Raw genomic sequence first — 5,647 nt, forward strand, 5'->3', positions numbered from 1 at the left:
CCGCGAATCAGCTGTTCGCGCAGGAAGCCTGGGAGGGCCGAGAAGCAAGCAGCGGCTTCGTGCTCAGGCCCAGGGAGGCAGAGCGGAGGTGAGCTGGGGCGGGGAGCGGTTCCCCTGCGCGCCCCTCCCCCCGGGTTACCTGCTGTGGTGCGGACGGCTCCCCCCACCCCAGCTCACCGCCGCTCCGTCTCCGCCTCCCTGGGCTTGAGCGCGAAGCTGCCGCTTGCTTCTCTGCCCTCCCAGGCTTCCCGCGCGAGCAGCTGATCGCGGGAAGCGGGGGGGGAGGGGGAGAAGCAGGGCAGAGTGTTCAGAGGCGGAGGAGGAGCGGAGGTAAGCTGGGGCCGGGGAGCAGGGCGGAGAGCTGGAGCACCCATGGGGTCAGCGCCTAAGGCGCCACTTTTGGATAATGTGCTCAGGGGGAGCAGCCGCTCCCTCTGCTTCCCCCCAGCTACGGTCCTGGTCACTTCAACTTACCGGTTGTTAAATTTAGAAGCCCTTTTAGAACCGGTCCTGCGCAGGACAACTGGTTCTAAAAGGGCTTCTAAATTTAACAACCGGTTCCCGCGAACCGGCTCCCGCTCACCACTGGAGACTCCCCTTGCTGCTCTCACCCTAGGAGCCAGAGACCTCCCAGCAGGGCTGGTGAGTGCGGCCAGGGAAGGGGGAAGGGTGTGGTGGAGTGAGTGTCTAGGAGATGTGCGGGGGGTGCTGGGCTGTGAGGGTGTGGAGGGCGCTGGGCAGTGGGGGAGGTTTCTGTGTTTTGGGGTGCTAGGCAGTGGGGGCCTGTTGGGGGGTGCTGGGCAGTGATGGAGATCTCATAGACTCATAGACTCTAAGGTCAGAAGGGACCATTATGATCATCTAGTCTGACCTCCCGCATGATGCGGGCCACAAAACCTGACCCACCCACTCCTGGAAGAATTCTCTCCCTTGACTTAGCTGTTGAACTCCCCAAATCATTATTTAAAGACTTCAAGTCGCTGAGAATCCTCCAGCAAGCGACCCCTGCCCCATGCTGCGGAGGAAGGCGAAAAACCTCCCGGGCCTCTGCCAATCTACCCTGGAGGAAAATTCCTTCCTGACCCCAAATATGGCGATCAGCTGAACCCCGACCATGCGGGCAAGATTCTCTAGCCAGTCCTCCTGGAAAAGTTCTCTGTAGTAACTTTTAATATCCCATCATTGACCATTGTTATTGACCTATTGACTAAAATCACTGTATCCCATCAAACCATCCCCTCCATAAACTTATCAAGCTTAATCTTAAAGCCAGAGAGGTCTTTTGCCCCCACTGTTTCCCTTGGAAGGCTGTTCCAAAACTTCACCCCTCTGATGGTTAGAAACCGTCGTCTAATTTCGACGGCCAGTTTATATCCATTCGTTCTAGTGTCCACATTAGTACTGAGCTGAAATAATTCCTCTCCCTCCCTGGTATTTATGCCTCTGATATATTTAAAGAGAGCAATCATATCCCCCCTCAGCCTTCTTTTGGTTAAGGTAAACAAACCGAGCTCCTCGAGTCTCCTTTCATACGACAGATTTTCCATTCCTCGGATCATCCTAGTGGCCCTTCTTTGTACCCGTTCCAGTTTGATTTCATCCTTTTTAAACATGGGAGACCAGAACTGCACACAGTACTCCAAATGAGGTCTCACCAGTGCCTTGTATAACGAAACCAGCACCTCCTTATCCCTACTAGAAATACCTCGCCTAATGCATCCCAAGACAGCATTAGCTTTTTTCATGGCCACGTCACATTGCCGACTCATAATCATCCTGCGATCAACCAGGACTCCGAGATCCTTCTCCTCTTCCGTTACATCCAACTGATGCGTCCCCAGCTTATAACTAAAATTCTTGTTAGTTATCCCTAAATGCATAACCTTACACTTCTCACTATTAAATTTCATCTTATTACTATTACTCCAGTTTACAAGGTCATCCAAATCTCCCTGCAGGATATTCCGATCCTTCTCCGAATTGGCAATACCTCCCAACTTTGTGTCATCCGCAAACTTTATCAGCCCACTCCTACATTTGGTTCCGAGGTCAGTAATGAATAGATTAAATAAAATTGGACCCAAAACCGAACCTTGAGGAACTCCACTGGTAACCTCCCTCCAACCTGACAGTTCACCTTTTAGTACGACCCGCAGCAGTCTCCCCTTTAACCAGTTCCTTATCCACCTCTGGATTTTCATATCGATCCCCATCTTTTCCAAATTAACCAATAATTCCTCATGCGGTACCGTATCAAACGCTTTACTGAAATCGAGGTATATTAGATCCACCGCATTTCCTTTATCTAAAAAATCTGTTACTTTCTCAAAGAAGGAGATCAGGTTGGTTTGGCATGATCTACCTTTTGGAAAACCGTGTTGTAATTTGTCCCAATTGGCATTGACCTCAAGGTCCTTAACTACTTTCTCCTTCAAAATTTTTTCCAAGACCTTGCATATTACAGATGTTAGACTAACAGGCCTGTAGTTACCCGGGTCACTTTTTTTCCCCTTCTTGAAAATAGGAACCACATTAGCTATTCTCCAGTCAAATGGTACCATCCCCGAGTGTATGGATTCATTAAAAATTATCGCTAACGGGCTTGCAATTTCCCACTTCAGTTCTTTTAATATTCTCGGATGAAGATCATCCGGTCTGCCCGATTTAGTCCCGTTAAGCTGTTCGAGTTTGGCTTCTACCTCGGATACGGTAATGTCAATCCCCACTCCTTTATTCCCATCCATCTCGCTTCTACTATTCCTCAGCCTTTCATTAGCCTCATTAAATACCGATGCAAAATATTCATTTAGATATTGTACCATGCCTAGATTATCCTTAATCTCCACTCCATCTACAGTCTTAAGCGGTTCCACTTCTTCTTTCTTTGTTTTCTTCCTATTTATATGGCTATAAAAGCTCTTACTATTGGTTTTAATTCCCCTCGCAAGGTCCAACTCTACTCGGCTTTTTGCTTTTCTCACTCCATCTCTACATGCTCTGACCTCAATAAGGTAGGTTTCTTTGCTGATCCCCCCCTTTTCCACTCCCTGTACGCTTCCTGTTTTTTCTTAATGACCCCTCTGAGATGCTTGCTCATCCAGCTCGGTCTAAATCTCCTGCCTATGAACCGTTTTCCCTTTCTTGGGATACACGCCTCTGACAGCTCCTGCAACTTCAACTTGAAATAATCCCAGGCGCCTTCCACCTTTAGATCCCTAAATATGTTAGTCCAATCCACTTCCCTAACCAGTCTCCTTAATGTATTAAAGTTAGCCCTTTTGAAATCGTAAACCTTAGTCTCCAATTTAATTCTGTTAATCTTTCCATTTAGTTCAAACTGAATTAGCTCATGATCACTTGAGCCAAGGTTGTCCCCTACAACCATTTCCTCAACGAGGTCCTCACTACTCACCAGCACCAAATCTAAAATGGCATCCCCCCTCGTCGGTTCAGCAACTACTTGATGAAGGAATTCATCAGCTATTACGTCTAGGAAAATCTGAGCCCTATTATTGTTACTAGCATTTGTTCCCCAATCTATATCTGGGAAGTTAAAGTCTCCCATGATTACACAGTTCCTATTAGTATTTACTTCCCTAAAAACGTTAATAAGTTCTCTGTCCATATCCAGGCTAGATCCCGGCGGTCTATAGCACACCCCAAGCACTATCCCAGAGGAGGCTCTAGTAGTTCTTTTACCCAATGTGAGTAATGCCCAGACAGACTCCGTCTTATCCATTCCATTGCTTATTATTTCTTTACAGTTTACCTCATTATTGACATACAATGCTACTCCCCCACCTTTACCTTTGATCCGGTCTTTCCTAAACAGCACATACCCTTCCATACCTGTACTCCAGTCATGACTACTGTTCCACCACGTTTCAGTTATTCCTACGATATCCGGTTTCATTTCTCGGACCAGGAGCTCCAATTCCTCCATTTTGTTACCTAGGCTTCTCGCATTGGTGTATAAACATCTTAATTTATGCTTTTTGGCCTCTCTCACATTCGTTCTCCCATTTGATATGGACACCGTACTGCTAGTATGACCCATTAGTCTGGTATCCACCCCCCCGTCCTTATGTCCAATCTCTTCCCCCTGGCTGTATCTGTTCTTATCTCATTGTCCTCCCTCTCAATGTTATAATCTGGTGTGGAGATTAACTGGACATCTCCCAACCGTCTCCCCCAAATTCCTAGTTTAAAGCTCTTTTGATGAGATGAGCCAGCCTCCCTCCCAGAAGTCTATTTCCTTCCCTACTCAGGTGAAGTCTGTCCCGTGAGAACAGTTTTCTGTCCCCGAAAGCCTCCCAGTGGCCATACATCCCAAAGCCCTCTTTATAGCACCACTCCCTTAGCCAACTATTTGTCATCACAATCCTTTCACCCTTTTACTGCCCTTCTCTAGGAACAGGCAGAATCCCACTGAAGATGATCTGAGCCTCGAATTCCTTAAGCGTCTTCCCCAGCCTGGCATAATCTCCCTTGATTCTCTCTAGCGAGAACCTAGCCGTATCATTTGTTCCTACGTGAAGGATGATCAAGGGGTTCTTACCTTCTCCTTTTAGGATCCTTTTCAGCCACAAGTCCACATCCCGTATCTTAGCGCCCGGGAGACAGCACACCCTTCTGTTCTCTGGGTCCACCCTGGTTACAGGCCTGTCCAACCTCCTCAGTAAGGAGTCCCCAATCACATACACTTGCCTTTGCCTGGTGGCAGTGCGATCTACTAATCTATCCCCTGTTCCCTCTAGTTGCAACCCCTGTCCATTCCTATTTTCCCTTATAGTCCCCCTTACGTCATCCTGTATCCTCCCGGGGCCCAGAATTGGTGCTGTCTCCATCAACTCCTCCCCTCTTTCTATGGGACTAGCTGCTCATCTCTTTTTCCTCACCCTGCCCCCTTCAGTTACCACCTGCTGCACCCCTTCCTCGTTCTCCAAACACCCAAACCTGTTCCTGAGCTCTATTTCTCCTTCACTGGCCCTCCTTTTCCTTTGCCTGCTTCTCACAGTCACATGCTTCCACTGCCCTTGTTCTCCCCCCGGCATTCCCCCCTCACAGGTCTTAGCCCCTGCTACCACCTGTGCCCCTGAGCATTCCCCTTCAGCCCCCACTTGCCTTTGCTCCATCAGGTGCTCGAACCCCCTTCTAAACTCTATCAGGGTATCTACCTGCATCTCCAAGCCTTGGATCTTTTCTTCCAGCAGTTCTATTAGGCGGCATTTCATGCACACATACCTCTGTTCAGGTACCGCTGCTAGGACCATGTACATACCGCAGCTGCCGCATGCAATCATCTGCATTGTGTCACCTGCGGCTTGGCTCATGGCTGCTGTTGCCTGGGCCCGCCTGCTCAGCTGTGCCCCCTGCACCTGGGGAAACACAGCACACAGGGCACCATGCCCTCCTGCCTCCCCTTCCACCTCCTCCAATGCAACTCCCACTCAAACTCCCGTTAGCAGCCCTGTTCACTGCCTCCTGTGCCGCTGCTCGCAGCTGTTGCCGCTGCCTGGCTGGGTGGCCGCTTTTATAGGCCCTCTCCTCAGCCAAGCTCCGCCCCCAATCAGGGCTCAGCTGCCCGCCCAGCACGCTGCCCCTACGGGCCTCTACACATACAAGCAATACAAAGACAGACGCAAAT

The sequence above is a fragment of the Chrysemys picta genome, unplaced genomic scaffold, assembly GCF_011386835.1.
Source record: "Chrysemys picta bellii isolate R12L10 unplaced genomic scaffold, ASM1138683v2 scaf1723, whole genome shotgun sequence".
NCBI classification, from domain to species: Eukaryota; Metazoa; Chordata; order Testudines; family Emydidae; genus Chrysemys; species Chrysemys picta.